This window comes from Panthera tigris, chromosome E3, assembly GCF_018350195.1.
Source record: "Panthera tigris isolate Pti1 chromosome E3, P.tigris_Pti1_mat1.1, whole genome shotgun sequence".
NCBI classification, from domain to species: Eukaryota; Metazoa; Chordata; class Mammalia; order Carnivora; family Felidae; genus Panthera; species Panthera tigris.
In genome coordinates this window covers 28,167,389-28,187,115 of record NC_056675.1, presented here as the reverse complement: position 1 = coordinate 28,187,115, position 19,727 = coordinate 28,167,389, and the positions used below count along the sequence as shown (strand labels likewise).

At 45.0% G+C, this 19,727-nt stretch overlaps 2 long non-coding RNA genes across 2 annotated transcripts in view; both read left to right on the top strand.

Annotated features, from left to right (window-relative positions):
- Positions 1–4,341, top strand: part of LOC122234693 — a 66,099-nt gene extending 61,758 nt beyond the window's left edge. The window contains exon 3 of the long non-coding RNA XR_006212602.1: positions 3,123–4,341. This is a non-coding gene — a long non-coding RNA (uncharacterized LOC122234693). The remainder of the gene's footprint in view (positions 1–3,122) is intronic.
- LOC122234691 overlaps positions 1–19,727 on the top strand; it is a 431,441-nt gene that overhangs the window by 138,018 nt on the left and 273,696 nt on the right. The gene's annotated exons all lie outside the window — the stretch shown is intronic.

Below are 19,727 nucleotides of genomic sequence, written 5' to 3'. Positions count from 1 at the left end.
TGGAAGGTAATCTTTTTCCTTTTTTTTTTTTTTTTTAATCTTTTTTTCTGAGAGCTTTTAGGTCTTCTCTCTTTGATATTTTATGGTTTCATTGCAATCTCCATATCTGCAATCCTGTGTATGGATTTCTCTTTATTATTCTTGCTTATATAGTGTCATGCTTGTTGTATCTGAAGATTTGTATGTTTTGCCGTTTCTCAAAAATACCCATCTGTTATCACTTTATTTTTTTTTATATTTATTTTTGAGAGAGAGAGAGAGAGTGGGAGAGGTGCAGAGAGAGAGGGGAGGAGGATCTAAAATGAGCTCTGCATTGACAGCAGAGAGCCCAATGTGGGGCTTGAACTCACGAACCACAAGATCTGAAATTGGATGCTCAATTGGACGCCCAGAGCCAAAATTGGACGTTCAAACAACTGAGCCACCCAGGTGCCCCCATTTTCACTTTAAATACTGTATCTTCTCTATCCTCTCCACTGTTTCCTCCTGGGACTCCCATTAGATGTATATTAATTAGTGTGTCTCACTCTATCCTCTTTTTAGGAACTTGTGTAGAGATTAAGCCTCTTTTTAATAGAGGCCGGCTTCTCTAGTAATGCTTAATAGATTTCATCTCCTTGTCTGTTTGTGCTGCATGCTAGATAACTTCTTCAGGTATATCTTCAAGTTTCAATTCCCATTTTTGCTATTTTTAAAAATCTCAATTGAGTTTTTTTTATTAAAAAATTTTAATTAATTTTTTAAAGCTTATTTGAGAGAGAGAGTGTGTGTTCATGCATGAGCAGGGGAGGGGCAGAGAGAGGGAGAGAGAGAATCTTCAGTGTGGAGCCTAATGTGCGGTTTGAAACCACGAACTGTGAGATCATGACACAGCCAAAATCAAGAATAGGACACTTAACTGAGCCCCCCAGGAGCCCCATGAATTGAGGTTTTAAGTTCAACATAGTCTATCATTGTATATTTTTACACTTTTTGTTTGGCTCTTTTTCATCTACGTCTGGTCATTTTTGATCAACTTTGATTACTTTGTCATTTTTGTATTCCGTATTTCATCTCTTTAAAGTGTATGTTAAACACAATTATGCATTTGTTGTTTCTGTGTTCCCAGTATCTGAAGTCAGTGGAAGTAAAAGTATGTTGTGTATTATTTCTGCTAATTCTCACTCATGGTTGCTCATTTCCTAGTGAGTTTGGTGGCCTTTGATTGTGAGCTCATGGAGGTTTGATTTTAATCTATGGAAATCCTGAGGGCTTCAGTAGCAGATTCTTTCCAGCACAGATGATTTGCATCTGTGGGAGCCTGGGGAGTACTTTGTCTCCATTTACAAGAACTGGCCTAATGTGGAAGTCTCAGATTCTAGCTCAGCTTTGTTAGAGTCAATAATTGGTTGTTTTTAAAATAATATTCACTTATCATTATTTTTTTTATGGCATACTCTGTTTTGGGTGTTTGACCAACATTATTTCTGACCCTCCTCATGGCCTTGTAGCCCACTTCACTGATGTAAAGTTTCATTGGGATGGGAATGCTCCCATTGTCCTACACTTGCACACAGTCCCTCCTCGTCAGAATCCCTCCTTTCCTTTAAAATGTGGCTCAGATGCTGAGTCTTCAGTAACACCATACTTCAACAACAGGGCTGAGCTTAGGTTCTTGCTCTCCTGTGTTCTTGTAACACTTAATTTGGAGCAGCTCTTAGACTGCTCGTCCCATTTCATGCATGAAACATTTGAGGTCATTTATAGACATTGGTGGAGAACAGGCCACAAGCTTATGTGAGTTTCAGGGAATTGCTATTGTAATTATGTGCCCCAAAGACCCATTGAAAGTCCCTTAGTCCTTGGGCTTGCCCTGGTCCTCCAGTTACCTCAAGTGAACAATCTTTTAAGTAGGGTCAAAAAATTATTTTTGAGTTTATTTATTTATTTATTGAGAGAGAGAGAGAGAGAGAGAGAGCATAAGCAGGGGAGGGGCAGAGAGAAGGAGAGACAGAATCCCAAGCAGGCTCTGCACCACCAGCACAGAGCCCGACGTGGGGCTTGAACTCACGAACCGTGAGATCATGACCTGAGTTGAGATCCAGAGTCAGATGCTTAACCGCCTGAGCCACCCAGACGCCCCTAAGTAGGATTTTGATCACAGATTGCACATGGAATGTTTTTAGTGGGTCATCTTGGTGCTTCATGAGGTTGGTTTTTTTTTTTTTTTGACACTTTTATCAGCCACATCTTTGGTATTTTATTGACTTGAAGTGTTTCTGCAAATTGTTTAAAGAGATCTTCAGAGAATGTTTATTTTCACCTCTTTTATTTGTTGACAGAAATGAACACATCACAGACACCTTAGGAACAAGTACTGTCACATTTTTTCCCCAAATTAAATAAAAATTGCTTGAATTTCCACCTTCTGGGTTGGCCAGAAGTCCTATCTTACCTTATTGAGGCTGGCCTCTACCATGGATCCTCCAGGAATCCCAGGGTTCTATGACAAGCCCCAGCTAACATACTCAGTGATGAAAAATGGAAAGTTTTCCCTGTAAGACCAGGTTTCTTACATTGTTAAGAAAAGAAGTCCTCCCGTAGGGAAACCCTTCTGGGATTCGTTAGCCTGTTATTGCTCCTCCTTGCCACAGATGGCACTGCTGAACGCAGCTCTGTCACTGTGAGACTGCCCTGCAGTGTAGCCTCCTCCCTCTTCATCCTCAGGACTGCCTTGGACTCACCCGCTCCCCCAGCTACAGCCCTTTGTGCCACTTTCTTTCATGTGTAGAGCTTTCTGTTCCAAAGACTCTCCCCTTAAAGGGTCTTGTTCCAGGTCAGGTTTGTGTATCCAGCTACCTCTCCTGTGCCTCTTCCAGGGACAGGAGATTAGGAAGATCATCACATGGCCAGGCCATTTTTATTTAAGTCTCTGAAAAAAAAAAAAAAAAAAAAAGAAATTAATTTGGTTCCTTTTTGTGGGCAATAGGCATTTATTGCCTTAATTTTTTTTTTTTTAAAGCAATATGCAGTGGAAAAGGAAGGGCTAGGCTTTAGGTCAACAAAAAGAGCAGTCATCCTTTGTGGTAGAGAGTGCTAATTATACCCTGACACGTATTTTCTGTTTTTCCTGTTCATAACAGAACCTCACAAGCTCTACCTGAGTACATGACCATCCAGCTAGAGACTATGTTTCCCGACTTTGCTTGCAACTATGTGGACATGTAACTAAGTAATGGCCAATGGGATGTAAGCAGAAGTGATGTGTGCAGCTTCAGGTCACATCTTTGAAAGGAAAATGGTTGCATTCCCTCCTCTCTAGCATCTTCCTACAGGTGGGAGTTCACTGGGGTTCTGGTAAGCCTGCTTCATTCAACCGTGTGGATGAGGACAGTAATCTGGAAGAAAGAAGAACAAGAAGATAGAAGGCGCCTGGGCCCATGGCTGATTGCCAAGGGCAGAAGAACCACGGCAGTCCCAGAGTATTTACCTCTGGACCAATATGTAAAGGAGAAAATGGTCTCTACCCTGTTTGAGCCATTTAGTCTTAGGGTCACTTGTTCCAGCCACTCAGCCAAGTGTCCCAACTTACATCCTCCCTGGTGGGATTGGGAGAGTGTAAAAATCTCTATTTCCTCAAAGAGCCAACCTCTGTGGGGAAAACGAGGAATTTAATGCATCTCTCTTGACAAAGCAGCAACAAGCACAACACAAGTTAGGTGGGCTCTTCAACTGCATGTCATTTTTGGGTTGTGCGGTCTGTCTGTCATGTGGAAGGACGAAGAGGGAGATAGAGTGATGTGGCATCCCAGTCGCAAATGTGTAGAAGGCAGAAGCCTTTGGATATCAGCCTCTGGGGAGAAGGGCATAGGCTTTGGAGTCAGATCAGCAGTCAGTCAGACAGGGCTAAGTCCTGTCTCTCCCACTTAGTTTTGTAAGTCACTGCTTCCTCATCCTGAAGACGGGAATGGCAAAGCACATTTTATGGACATGTAGAATTAAACAAGATGATATATCTAAAGGTTCTGGCACAGGGTCTGTTAAAAATCGTGCTCAGTGGAAGTAATTTCCCTTCCGATGTCTGTCACTCATTGCACCAGGCTACCTGTGTAAGGTATGTAAGACTCTGCATGATCTGACCCACTTCTTCCTCTTCAGCTTCATCTGGACCATGTGTCCCTTTCCCACAACTCCGTGTGACCACCTCAAGCCCACAGCTAGCTTCCCATTCACACTACTTAGCACTTGGTTCTTTCCTGCCACTGGATCTCTGCACTTCCTTTTCCTTCTACTTGCAACCTTTTCTCATTGTTACATCTCAGAGAAGCCCTCTTAAGGCCCATCGTATACAAAATAGCCAGCCCCCGGTGGAGCTCCTGGGTGGTTCAGTCAGTTAAGCATCTGACTTCGACTCCGATCATAATCTCAGTTTCACAGTTTGTGATTTTGAGCCCCATGTTGGACTCTGTGCTGACAGCTCGTAACCTGGAACCTGCTTCAGATTCTGTGTCTTCCTCTCTCTTTCTGCCCCTCCCCCACTTTTGCTCTCTCTCTTTCTCCCTCTTTCTCTCTCTCTCAAAACTAAATAAACATTAGAGAAATTTAAAATAGCCCCCTACCCATCATGGCAGGCAGGATAACCCCCCTTTGCTGGATGTCCACATTTGAACTCCTAGAACCTATGAATATGTTAGGTTACATGGCCAAGGGAAATCAGGATTGCAGATAGAATCAAGGTTACTCATCTCTCTACACCAGAGATACTGTCCTGGGATATCTGCAAGGGGTGAATAGAATCATAAGAGTCCTTAAAAGTGGAAGAAGAAGGCAGAAGAGGAGAGTCAGAGACAGAAATGTGACAAGGGAAACAGGGTGGCCTTTGCAGGCGGAGGAAGGGGCCGTGAGCCAAGGAATGCAGGTGGCCTTTGAAAGCTGGGAAAGGCAGGGGAATGCAGCCTCTCGTAGTGCCTCCAGCAGGAACCCAGCTGTGCCAACACCCTCATTTTAACCTGTGTCAGAATTCTGAACCACAGAGCTGTAAGATCATAAATCTGTGTTGTTCTAAGGCACTAAGTTGGTGACCATTTGTTACAGCAGCCAGAGGGCAGTAGTGCTGCCATGAACCGTCCTGGTGCCCGGCACTCTCTAACGCATCACCCACTTTATTTCTGTCCGGGCGCTCACCATAGTCTATAACCGTCTGGTTTATTTGTCCATTTGAAGACACCAGTCAAATGTGTGTTTTATGGAGACACAAATGTAGCCGACCTCATTCAACAGCTCACCTAATGGATTCAATATTTATTGAATGAGTGCATGGGTGAAGGCATGAAGGGGATCCCCTCCAACTCATTTTTCTGTCTGTTGGGCCTCCTGCTTCAGCACGGACAGTTAGCATTCTTGAGGGCCACAGGGTGATTTAAAGGTCTTGTGGCTGGGGACCGCCCGGTAGGAAAAGCAGACCAGGAATTCCCACTGCTGGCCAAACCGACTTCTAAAATTCAAGCTCTGTTGGGGAGTGAGGCAGGAGGGAGAGGATTAAAACCCAGCCTATCTTTTGAAAGCGGTTTTGTTTTTTTTCCAGCCTGCTTTTAATTGGCCATAAATCTTTATAGATTTATTGGGGGGGGGGGGTACTGGAATGTCCTGCGTGCTGTCTCTTCTCAGGAAAACTCTTCATGCTGGGACACGCCAAGTTTTAACTGTCCGCAGCAGTTCTGCTCATTCACAGTGAGACCCAGCCCTCTGCCGTGGAGGAGTGTGTGTTTGTTTAATTAGGGCGCCGAGTACAGCCTCATCCGGTGGCAGATGTTGCCATGTGTAATATAATAAATAAAAGTCTTTATAGGACCCAGCAGGCAGTGGAGCCTTCAGTTAGCAGATGGCGAAATATTAAACTGGCAGAGCAATAACTTCACCTCCAGAATCAGCTGGTCCCTGCCCAGATTTGCTCCGACATGAATCAACTTCATATAGGATGTGTCACTCAGCTGTAGATTCATACCCTCACCTGCCCTCCCTCCCTCTCCCTGCAAGCACCGTTCTTTCCTTGGCATCCCGTTATTAAAGTCAGCTTCCTGGGGAGTGGAATCTTGTAACCCCATTAGCTGGTCGATGAGAGGAGCGGGCTGGGCAGAACCGTGGGGTTCCTTTATGGGGGAGGGAAGTGCAGTAGCCTGGTGGATGTCCTCCAGTGCCAGTTGCTGCTTGGCTCCCAATTAGCAGACGTTAGATACCTGGCCCTGGGGCCCTTGTGGTGCGGGAGGACCATCCCGCTTGGCTCCGGGAGTCTTCCCGTGGAGGACAGGCTTGGGGGAAGGGGAGAATGGTTTAAGTAGCTCAGGGGGACCCCGGTGAATTGGAGAGAACAGGCCTTCTTGGTTTCAGAGGGATTGACTAATATCCGTACAGTTGCTCAAGGGATGGGGAAAGGGGCGTTGAATTTATCAAACACTGGATTATACTACTCATATTTATGGAGGGCTTGCCATGTGCCTGCCAGGACTATGGATGTGGGCTTTGCCGACATAAGCCCATTCAACCTTCATGGTGACCCCTTGAGACAGCAATTACAAACCCTTCTAGCACTTCCTATGTACCACACACTGTTCTAAGAGCTTTCTGTACATTATCCCCGGAACCCTCCCAGCATCAAACCTTAAGCCCCTTTTCACATGGGAAAACCGAGGCTCAGAGAGGTGAAATGATTTGCTTGAGCTCACACAAGTAGGAGATGTCAGACCTGGGGTGCAAGCCAACTCTGACTAATTTGGAGGTGATATTTTCAGCAACTGCATCATCCTTGACTCCAGGAGACTTAAAGGTAAACTTTGGCAGAACATAGTGACTGTATAGGCAAAATGCTACCCAGAAAATGGGGTGGAGATCTGACACTAGGAGGAAGGACATGGGACCTGACATTTGTTGACATTTACTGAAATGAATTTGACTACTTTTTGGCAGATCTTTGAAATACAGTCTCTCCTTTAATCCTTATAGCAGCCCTTTGAGGCAGCTATTGTAATATGATTTTACCGATGAGAAAATAGGGATCAGAAGAATGATTTGACTTGCCCAAGGTGACACAACCAGTAAGGAGCAGGACCTGGAATGAGACAGAATTTGTCTGAACAAAGCTCTTGTTTATTCACATAGTGGTTTTTCAAAAGGCTTCTTGGAAGGGGGTTTTGGAGATGTGAAGAATTTAAATAGGTAGAAATGAGGGAAAGACATTCCAGGCAGAAGGAACAGCATGAGCAAAGTCCTGGTGGGTGCATACAGTTGGGTGTGTATGTGTGTTCGTATGTGCACAGGTGGAAATGGGAGAAATGAGATCAGTTGCTGGAGACAGGGAACCGTAACTCCACAACCCAAAGACAACCATCATCATCATTGGATATATTTCCTTACGTTCATTCATACAGACATGCACAAAACACATACATACCTGTCTCTCTGAAATGTTATGAAATTGAAATCATGTTGAATATGTAATTTTGTTTTCTAGTTTTCCACCCTCACAAAACCAGTACCAATTTCTGACATCATTAAACCTTTTTGTGAAAATCTATTGATTTGGGAAAACACCTCAAAATAATATTAAGAGGGGAAAAAGCAGGATCCAAATTCATAAATTATATACACTTTTATTTGTGTTAGATAACTACATATGTGTGCCTGATGCCCACACACTTAAAAAATACCACACGGAATGGAAGGGCATCCTCCGAAGTGTTAATAGAGGCTATCTCTTGGAGGAGAGGGGGTGGTGAGTTTTATTTTCATCTTGCATCTTTCTGTATTTTCCACATTCAGTAACTTATAGTAGGTCCATATCTTGGAATATGATGTAGCTATGTAAAATTTTCTATTTTAATTGTAAATATATTTATATTTCTATAATACAGAAATTGGGTAATTTCTATGATTTTATAATTATAAATAATGTTGCATTAAATACTCATTTGTTTGTTCATTAAGTATCCAATGCCCATAAAGCATCATATTATTGTGGTGCATATATCTGCTTATGTTTTCAACTCCTGTCATGTCGCATATGAGCAAACTGAAGATCAAAGAAATCACTGAACTAGTTGGGGGCAGAGATGGGTCTGTGCCTTCAGGTCTTCAGTTCTAAGGCCTTATCTTTGCTGGACTGGCTCCCCCAAATCTCCAGTCCCCCTTTTGCAGAATCATGGCAAATCAGGAGGATCACTTTGGGTGTCCTGAATCACAGATCTCCTCCCCCACCCAGCTTTATTGAGATACATAATCGACATATAACATTGTGTAAGTGTAAGGCATACAGCATGATGGTTGGATTTGATATACATATATAGTTAAATGATTACCACAGTAAGTAAGGATGGTCAGCACCTCCATAATCTCACATAGTTACCATTTGTGTGTGTGCGTGTGTGTGTGTGTTTGTGTGTGTGTGTGTGTGTGTGTGTGTGTGTTGGTGGGTGTATATTGAGAATTTTTCACATCTACTCTCTTAGTAACTTTCAAATATATAACACAGTACTGTTGACTGTAGTCACCATGCTGTGCATTGGATCCCCAGAATTTATTTATCTCATAACTGGAGGTTTGTTCTTTTTGACCAACATTTCCCTGCCCCTGGCAACCACCATGCTACTTTGTTTCTATGAGTTTGGCTTTTTTCCGTTCTACTGATAAGTGAGATCATACGGTGTTTGTCTTTCTGGATCTGGCTTATTCTCTGAGCATGAGGTCCCCCAGGTTCATCAATGTTGTCACAGGTGGAAGGATTTCCTTCTTTTTATGGCTGTGTAATATTCCTCTGTGTGTGTGGGGGGGGGCATTTCCTTTATCCATTCATCCGTTGTGGAACACTGATATTGTTTTCATGTCTTGGCTATTGTGAATAACACCGCCATGAACATGCGGGTGCAGATAGCTCTTTGAGATCCTGTTTTCATGTTCCTCGGATAAATACCCAGGAGTCGAATTGCTGGATCATAGGGTAGTTCTCTTTTTTAATTTTTGAGGAAACTCCATACTGTTTTCCATAGTGGCTGCACCAATTTATGTCCTCACCAACAGTGCACAAGGGTTCCCCTTTCTCTCCATCCTCATCAGCATTTGTTATCTCTTGTGCTGTTGATCATAGCAGTTCTAACAGGTGTGAAGTAATACCAGACCTCTTTGAATAGCATGCAGAATAGTACCTACCTCCTTCCCACCTGATGCCTGGTGGCCTCTTTCTACTGTCTGCGTCAGCCCAAGCACATTGGAGCCTGTACTCTTAAACCACCAACACGTGTCTTCATGGGAACCTGTTCTCCCTCTGCTTGACTAATGTACCTTCCGGTGTGTTTATCATAGATGTGGCTTTGTGACACCCAGTCTATCTGACTGAGATGTTCCTTGCTTTGCAGCACGGTGCCATTTTGAGATGACTCATTTGAGGCCCAGCTCAAATGTTACCTCTGCACTGAAGTTTTCTAGACACCTTCAAAGTTCCCAGCTCTCTTTTTGTTTCCTTAGTGCTTCGTTTATGGGCCCATTTTTAATCACATCCTTCTGTGGGATAGTTTGGATTATTGCCCAGCAGATGTTTATTCCCTTCCCCTTCCAGGTGTGGTAGAGTTTACTTCCTTACCCCATGATTTTGGGCTTGGCTCTGACTTACTTTGGCCAATAGGATATTAGTGGGCCTGACATGAGCAGAGGTTTGAAATGTGGCTGAGTTGTTGGGCTTGCATGATTCCCTTTAACCATGGCTGCGAGAGTAACGTGACTTGAGTAACCTGCTGGTCACAGAAGAGACACATGGAATGTACCTGATCTGAACCAATGGCTGGGATTCAAGCCCTGCCTTGCTCGACCAAACCCAAGCCGAACCATGGATCCGTGAGCAAGATCTAAATGCCCATGATGGTAAGCCACTGGTTGGGTGCTACACAGCACTGTAGTAGCATGGTTGATGAGTACATGCTATTCTCCTTTCTTCCCAGTCATTGCTTTTGACATTCTGTATTTTCTTCTCGAGGCACTTTTTCTATGAGGAAAGAGACCATGTCCGTTTTGTTCACTCTGTGACCCCAGCCAGCACTTAGCATAAGTAGGTGCCAGATGAAGATTTCTTGAAGGACTGACCACCCTCAGAACAGTTAGCACAATACCTTTACCCAATCATTGTTTGCTGAATAGAATTGTCCAACCGTCCAAATCTGTTTGTTTTGTTTCCCGACAAATACATCTTTAAACTCAAGTTGGCACGTGGGCCAAAAATGGTTAGCGGTGACACATCTCTCCTCTTTCCCGCTCTCCTGCCACACAAAGGATCCTCCTTGTGAGGTTACACACACTGAAAACAGATGATGTGTCAACTCAGTAATTTAAACCATGAATCTGTACTTGCTTAAAGATGAACTTGTTTGGAAGAAAAATGAGGAAAAGTGCTTGTGACCGTCCAACAGAGTCCCCGGATAAGTGCATCAATTTTGGTTCTTGGCAGGTCTGGCACACATAATAAAAGAAAACTGCTGAGGTCAGCAGCAGAGAGAAGCCACACTTCTTATTTTCACAAACACAGTTTTGGGGATGGTAATCATATCTATTCGCAAGGGTGACACCACCGTGGGCCTGGCAGAAAAATGAGCTCTCCCACATTGCAAAATGAGCAAAGTGGAGATCGATAAATCATAAAATTAGTTGAGACATCATCTATCTTTCGTGGCTTTCCCTTTATTCCCGCCATGGTCTCTTAGGACATTAATTCATCTGTTGCGTTCTATCATTGGGAAAACACGTCAAGGTTTAGAGGCTGCTTTCAAGTTAGGGGAACGGGGGCAATAATATGTGTCATTAATTAGGCAAGATTGGGAGTTTCAATCCAAACCGTGGTCTCCGCTGACTTCCATAAATTGAGTTTTAGGAAAGCTTCTGTGTCTTGTATTAGCTCATCAAAAAGGAGTGTTATTGAAATATGCCCTGAGAGGGGAGAGAGAGAGGCGCGTGTCCTCTGCTCACTGTGGAGAACCCATAAATTTAGGAACAAACCAGGTGATAAGCCAGATACAACCTGAGTTATTTGAAGATTCTGTTATCTGCATGTAATTGAAGTAAATGTGGGAATGTAGAGGCTACAGAACTTGGAGTGTATATATGTGTCATCCAGTGGCCATATTCTTGATTCTAAGACATACACTGAGTGGAGTTTTAAGGTTTCTGAAATCAGGATGTATTTTTCATTTGCAACGTGCGTTTAATGTAGGCTCATTCCTACATCAAGGCGACTGGAATCAAGGAGACTCGGTAGTTATTAGATTGAGTGTGTCAGTTATCGATTGCTGCATATAAACCAACCAACCCCAAACTTAGAGGGTTGAGACTAATTTATTACCGCTATGACTCTGGAGGCTGGCTAGGCTCAGCTGGCAAATGTTCTGCTCCGTGTGGCATTAGCTAGAGCTGCAGTCGTGTGGGAGCACCACTCGGCTGGAGCATCTGACCTGGCTTGCTCACATGGCTGCAAATTGGTGCTGGCTGTTGACTAGGAGCTTAGCTGGACTGCCTCAGTTCTCCTCCATGGGTCTTCTCTATGTGGCTTGGGCTTTTCCCAGCACAGCAGCTAGTTTTGTTTTGTTTTTGTTTTTAATGTTTATTTATTTTTGAGAGAGAGAGAGTGAGTGGGGGATGGGCAGAGAGAGAGAGAGAGAGAGAGACAGGATCCGAAGCATGCTCTGTCCTGACAGCTGAGAGCCCAATACAGGGCTCGAACTAACAAACCATGTGTTATTTATGTCTGGTTTGATGTCTCTTTCCTTTCCATTTTTAAAGTTTGTTTTAGTTTTGCACACATAAAATATTTATCTCTTTCCAAACTAAGAATGGTATTTTAAAGGTGTCCTTAGAGCTTGGGCAGGAGTGTGGGATGAGTGGTGGCCTGGGCAGGAGCAGAGCGTTGGGTCAGGGATACTGTTTGTTGTTGCCAGTGCATAGTGGTCATAGAAAGCAGACAACCTGGAGTTGCTTTCTCCCCTCTCATTTCCTAATGCTTATTCATCCACACACCATTCAGCATGTCTCATGTCTCATCTTTATTCTGGAATAATTTTAGATTTGTACCAAAGCCATAAAGATGGCACAGAGAATTCCCATATTTACCCTCCATTCACTTTCCCATCTGATGAGCATCTTCCACAACCAGATACATTTGTCAAAGCCAAGGAAGTAACCGATAGAATACTGTCGAATACCACTGCACTGTTGAGACTTTATTCACATTTTACCAGTTTTTCCACTTGTCCTTTTTTTTTTTTTTGACCCAGCATCTAATTTAGGACACCACATTGCATTTAGTACTTAGTTTTATTATTGTATTTAAAATTCCCTACACATAGTGCACCTTTTGCTTCTGGCAGGATGCACCTCCTTTCTTGGTACTCCCCTATTCTTTGCCCCCCAAGAATGCCATTCCATTCCTATTACTCTCCCCCCCCCCCCGCCCCCTGCCAGGGGGACCATTCCCTGCTGGTTTATCCTTCTGTTGTTTCATCTTGCTAATATAAACGACTGTACCTTCTCATCTCCCCCCTGTGTAAAATCATATATTCGTTTCTTGCTCATTTCATTTAAATGTAATGTAAATTGGAGACTATTCCATATTGGGGGCATTGAGATCTTCTGAATTCTTAAAAAATTTTTTTTAATGTTTTGTTTATTTTTAAGAGAGAGAGAGAGAGAGAGAGAGAGAGAATATATGAATGGGGAAGGGGTAGAGAGAGAGGGAGACACAGAATCTGAAGCAGGCTCCAGGCTCTGAGCTGTCAGCACAGAGCCCAACGAGGGGTTGAATTCATGAACCGTGAGATCATGACCTGAGCTGAAGTCAGACACTCAACCGAGCTATCCAGGCACCCCCCCGGATTCTTTTTTTTTTATATGAATTTTTTTTTAATGTTTACTTATTTTTGAGAGAGGGAGATAGAGTCTGAGCAGTGGAGGGGCAGAGAGAGAGAGAGAGAGAGAGAGGGAGACACAGATCTGAAACAGGCTCCAGGCTCTGAGCTGCCAGCACAGAGCCGGATGTGGGGCTTGAGCCCGCGAATCATGAGGTCATGACGTGAGCTGAAGTCAGACACTTAACTGACTGAGCCACTCAGGCTGTCCCCAAATTCTTTTATAATGATTTTATAGCATTCTGTGGGGTGGACATGTCATGGTTTATTCAGCCATTTCCCTGTTGGTGGTCCTGTGGGTTGTTTCTCTTTATTCTTTGTTGCCATACTGCAAATAATCAGCTGTGGGGATAAAGATTAGGCTGGGAGGGAGAAAAATGATACTCATTTGAAATCCCACGGAGAATGGAACTGAAGCGCCTTTTCTGTGGAAGCCCAAGACCCCCTAAAACAAGTCTTTTCTCTTTCCACGGGAGTGTCCCTTTGTGATGGCCTTGACTGGGAGGCAGGCTTTGAAGATGTATCCTTGGCGGTTTGCAAGGGATTCTAAAGATGAAGCATCAAGATTTGCACTTGCCCTTGCTTTGCAACAGTTGCTGGGGAAAAAAATATGCGAGCTTGGGAAATGGACTCCAGTCAATAAGGCCTTCAGTGCAAATATTCTCTTGTAATAATTTATTAACTCCCTGCAGACCTTGTGGTCAGGCACAATTAGAATCTTCTCCCACAGAGGCTGCGTGCCATTTAATAGGCGGGGGCTATGGCCTAAAACAGGAATTGAGGAGGCCCCGGGGACATCTGGGAAGTGAGGCGGGGGCAAATGGAGTGGAGGAAACAGCACGCTGTTGGGGGATAGAGTCGGGGCCTTGTAGATGGACAGACCTAGGTTCGAATCTTCACTCTGCTGAATTTTCAGCTGGAGTCCTCTGAGCCTCAGTTTTCTCATCTGTTAGATTGTGGGGGGTAAGGATTGTTGTGAGGTTTAAGTGAGCTAAAATATATAAGGCATCTAGTATACTCTATATGATGAGAGGTAATTTGGCAAGAAGTTTCAACTCTACAGGGTACACGCACATGATAGTGTTGGGGTTTTTTTGTTTTTTTGATCCTAGTATCAACTGTGTGCTAAATCTCTCTACCCCACTGGGTGGCGTATCCCTTATCTTTCGGATTCCTTTCTGCTATTAAACATCTCAGTCGGGGCCACTTTCAATCTCCAATTTCAGATCCAGTGAAAAGTTCTCTCCCTTCCCAGTGGCAGGGACCCGAATACGGAGGCAGGGGGTGTGGGTGTTTAGCTCCTCACACATCCACCTGTCTGTCTCCTTGGTGTGTTGAGGGGGAGGAGGGAGAAGGAAACTGATAGGCATATCCCTTCCTTAATGTGGCAAGGCTGTTGCTGGGAGTTGGCATTTCTGATCTCACTCTCGCTGACACCAGGTCTGTCTGTGGCTCAAGACTTATAAATGCAGTGTCTCTGTCATTGGTGGTAGGTTTGGTTCCAGCGTTACCTGTGCCCTGTCACTGAGACCCCGAAGAGAGGGCCAGCTGTGCCTCTCTTCGGCTTTTTTTTTTTTTTTTTTTTTTAGTTGAAGTATAATTGACATACAGTGTTATATCAGGGAAATGCAAATTATAAAACCACAGTAAGATATCACCTCACACCTATCAAAATTGCTAAAATAAAAAACACAAGAAACAACAGTGCTGGTGAGGATGTGGAGAAAAAGCAATCCTCATACGCTGTTGACAGAAATGCACATTGATACAACCACAGTGGAAAACAGTATGGAGGCCCTCAAAAAGTTAAAAGTAAAATTATCTTTGGCTATTTCCATCTCCCATGGCTCCAAGCTCCCAAACTCCATGGTTCCCTGGATACCTCCTAGTTTTGTCTGGCTTTCTCCTATACCATAGAGTCACAGGCATCCCTGAAGAGCTCTGAGGGCACAGGGTTTAGGGGAGCAATGCTCCCTTCATCCTTTTCTTGCATGCTTTGTTTACAGTACTCTTTCCCAAGGATCTTCACTTGGCTTTACTCTGATGACAGCGCTGGAGGGGCCTTGTGGTTCTGCACCCCAGGGATGGGGATGCTAGCCCCCATCTTCTTGTAGTCACCCCCATGCCCAACTCCAGAGTAGTTGACCATATAATTTATTGTCCAAACTTGGACACTTGCAAGTGTGAAAGGGAGCTGAGAGTTATTAATGGTTGTCCTAAGACAACAGGTATAAATTGGGACCATCCCAGGCAGGCACGGGATGTGTGATCATCCTTTCTAGAAGCAGTTTTTCTCGGAGATCTCCTGCCCTGAGCTGGGAGCCAAGTGCTTGCCACAGTCATGAATGCCAGAACAACAGGGAAATTCCCACTTGATTTTCTGGTACAGCAGCAATGATAACCAGGCAGGGTGTGGTGGTGAGGATTAAGTGGGACAGCATATTTAAAGTGCTTAGCTCCCCTGTTAGCACACAGTAGGTGTTCACAGTAGGTCCTCCTGCCTCGCTCCCTGTTCCACCCACAGAAAGGCTATCTGACTAGTCTTCTCTGACTTCACAGCCAAATGATAATAGCATAAGTTCACTAAAAACCGACTATATGCCAGGGGCTCTGCTAAGTACTTTATAGGTCTTACCGTTTTTAATGCTATCACGTCTAAGGTGGATAAATATTATTATGTCCATTGTATGGTTAAGACAACTGAGGCTCAGGTTAAGTGCCTCCCTACGGTCATATAGCACATAAGTGGCAGAGCTGTGGTAGAAACGCAGGACTGCCTGACTGCCCAGTTCATGCCTTTAACAGTTGTGGTGCGTGAGGAATTGAGAGAATATAAGTGTCGATGGGGCTGAGCCTTTTAATTTCTGAGCAGGCAAGCCAGAGATCCCAGGCCTGTCACCTAATGGAGGGAAGTACAGAAATAGTCTCTCTGAGTTGGAAGTGGAGCCATGTGCAAGAGGGAGAGATCAGGAGAGTTCTTGGATCTCTTCCTGAGGGGTGTGAGGTGGTTGGAAAGGACCCAGCCATATGCAGGATGTCACATGGGAACTAAGACTGGGAATCCTGCTGCCGCATCATCTGTTTTGGGTCCCCTGGCGGATCTGATGTGACGCAGGGCGTTTAGAACATCTGGATCTCTAGACTGACTCAATCGATTGTCCCATTTTGCCCGCATTTTCACTTTGGTTCCTGGCAGCTTTTGGCTAGAATGCCTCTGGTTGGTCGCGTTCCCAGTCAAATGCTGATGGACGCATTTGCCTCGGGCATCTTTAAGTGCCAGCTCTGCGGGGGTCCCTTGGGGGAAACGTGGCCTGTCGTGGAGGAGTTCCTCCCCATTCAGAGACTCGGCGCGGAGCAGTTTGCTCCATCTGAGCACTGCACAAGTGGCTCACGTTGATTTACGTGTGGTTGCCAAGCACTGGTGTTGCCCTTCACCTTTGCGCCAGGGAGAGGTTTGAGTTAGCTGTCGCCAGAGTAATGCCACATAACAGACCTTCCCGTAGTCTGGCATGTGGTGGTGAGCGTGGATGTAGCTCATGCTCTGGGGAGATGGCTGGGGAGGCCTGCGAAACTCAGCTGGGTTTGCTCGTGCAGCTGGAGGGCCTCGGGGGATTGGCTGGGCTACGATGGGCGAGCTGGGTCGTTCTGCTGGAGTTGCAGGGCTGTGGGTTAACTTGGGCCAGCCCAGCGCCACGCGTCTCTCGTCCTCTTCGGATAGGGGCTAGCTAGGCAAGGTCCCCTCGTGGTGATGGCAGTGATGCCAAAAACAGCTGCAGAAACCCTTCTCAGTCTCCTGCTAGCATCACATCTGTCTTCATCCATTCTCAAGGGGTGGGAAGAAACTACCTGGTACCTGGCAGAGAGGATGAGGTCAGGGAGGCGAGAAGAACCCAGGGGGAGTTATGGGAAATAGTCACCAAAGTCTCCTGGTGTCTGGTTGCCGTTGAGACGGTTGCCTACTTCACTCCCAGTGCAGTCATGTGTCAGCACCTGAGAAAGCTGTGCTTCTCTTGAGCGACTGAGGTATTTGTGTTGGATGGATCCGTGAATCTCATGTTTCCCTTATTGCTGTGTCCCACAGGAACCTGAGTCAAGTTTCCACCCATCTTGACCTTATGGTTACAATCACTACAATCACCATTTCTGATGCTTACCTGACCTCAGACCACCTGTGGCTTCATCTCCGCTTCTCCGACTAAGATTCTCTTGCTTACTTTACCCTTTTGTATTGCATAGGTTTTTGTTAGCAGCTACAATTCTTTTCTTGAATAAGGTAGAGTATAAATGAACACACCTAAGTGCTCGGTGAGGGGAACGGATAATCCATTCCACTAATATCTACTGCACCTCTGTTGTGTTCTAGGCTCTCTGCCTGATAGTGAGGATACATGGTTGAGTCTTACACATTCTCTGCCATTGAGGAACTCACATGACTACTGTGGGTTTCTCACTGTCAGCACTACTGACGTGTGTGTGTGTGTGTGTGTGTGTGTGAGTGTGAGTGTGGTTGTCCTGTGTACTGTCGGATGTTAGTAGCATCCCTGGACTCTACCCATTAGGTGACAGTAGTACCTCCCTACCCCTAGTTGTAACAATGAAAATTGTCTCCATATTTGCCAGGTGTCCCCTGGGGAGCCCAGTTGCTCCTGGTTGAGAAGTACATTTGTAGGAGGTTAGGAGCCCCGGGAAGCTTTGCCAGAGGAGGTGATCCTGGAGTGGAGGCCTGGAGGCCAGTTTTAGGAGCCAAGTGAAGGGAAAAGGAGAGGTCGTTTCTGTTACGTGGGAGCAGTAGGTGCTGGTGGAACGGTGACAGATGATATCAGAGACGCAGGTGCAGCCGGGTCCTAAAGGTATAGTCTTGTTGGCTGTGACATAAACCTGGGATTCATTCGATTCTGCAGGTCAGTGCTTGTCAACTTGAAAAATGTCTGAAAAGGGACCCTGGTTAAATGTGCACATTGTTGGGCCCCACGCAAGGGATTTTAATCCAGAATGATTGGATATTTTGAATAATGCTGTTATGAACGTTTGTGTGTACGTTTTTACATGGATATCTGTTTTTAATTCTCCTGGATATAGATAAAAGGGTGGAGTTGCTGGATCTTACGGTTAACTCATAAGCTTCACCTTTTGAGGAACTTCCAGCTTTTGCTTTCCAAAGCGACTGCACCGTTTGAGATTCTCACCAGTAGTACGTGACAATTCAAGTTTCTGCCTGTCTTCACAGCCCACATCGTTGTCCATATTTTTTTACTATGTCCATTCTAGCGGGCGTTGTGTGTTGGCTTGGATTTGCATTTCTTGGATGGCTAATGATGTCAAGCATCTTTTCATGTGCTTATTGGCAAACTGTGTTGTAAAGCTTCCCCAGGTTATTTTAGTATGTAGGCAGAATTGGTAGCTACCTGTCTGTGTTTAGGGAAAGCAGAGATGCTTGAGGGGTAGGGTAGTTGGGAAAAGCTTGTTGGAGGAAAGTGAGCGGACTAGAGAGGTTAGACTCACAGTAGGACCTGCTGATGGCATGCGATCCCCGGGGGAGTTCTGCCAGGAGAGATTGGAGGGAGAAGAGCAGAACAGAGAGCCCAGGTACAAGGCTCCTGCACAGGTGGAGTGGAGGAATCTCCCTAGGGGAGAAATGTGAAGGTCTGGGTGGGACAGGCATGGAGAATTGGAATAGACTGGACTTCAGGCCGACCAAGTACTGGAGGCAAGGGAAGAGGTGAGAGTTGGGAAGGAAGAGTCACGTTGTGAATTTGTTCTGTTTCAGCAGCAGAAATGGGGAATCCATTTTTGGGGAAGAAAGTGAGGATGGGTCACATCTGGAATAGCAGAGGAGAGGTGGGGACACAGCGTAAATTCAGGGTGTGTCCCCTTGGTTTCTCTGAGCCTCCCCTGGCTCAGAATTTGGGGTGACATTCGTTTGTTGCTGGGTGCATATGGAAATTAAGTGAAGTAATTGACACAGTCTAGAAAGCTATTTGACATGTGCTTTGTTCATACATCTAATTTATTAACTTGTGTTTTTATTTACATTTGGCTGTCTCACTATAAGACTGTCTTGTCTTTATAACTGTCTTATGTGTTCATATAACCTCAGTGCATGTAACTGATCGGGGCCCGATTTACAGTTTCCTTCCCTTCCTGTTAGTAGTTGAGCATTCACTATGTGCCCGGAGTTGGGTATCTTGGTTATGTTCCCTCTGTTTCCAACAGCCCTGGCTGTCCCTCATCCTTGGTTTACAGATCAGCAAAACAAGCCCTCTGGAGTTACTTGGCTGTGGGCTGAGTAAATTTATAGGGCAGTGGGGGAAGGGAATGAAGATTTACTGGTCCTGTGTTACATGCCAGATTATGTAGTTTTTCCTACTTAATCCTCCAGTCCTCCAGTAAAATGGGTGTGATTATCCCCATTTTGCCAATAAGGAAACCGCTTGCCCAAGACCCCACAGTTAGTGGCAGGGTCTGGCCTCAAAGCCCAAGGCTCCCCACCGTAGCACATCGCTTCTACTGATACCTTCAGGCAATGGGAGAAGCGATGGTGGAGGGGAAGGGTCTGCAAGAACCGGCAGGTGAAACTCAAGGATTGGTACCTGCAGTACCACCCTCTGCACCTAGATGGCGCCCAATGCTCGGCTTCCAGGACACACCTGGGACTCCAGCCCACCTCAGATGGGTAAACTGGTTACAGGTTTTATGCAACAATTTATTGTAAGGAAAGGAAGAGACTAAAAAAAAAAAAAAAAAAAAAAAAAAAAAATCCTCTGTTTTGTTTTTGTTTCTGCCTGTTAAAGGAATCTACTGCCTCTAAGTCTGCAG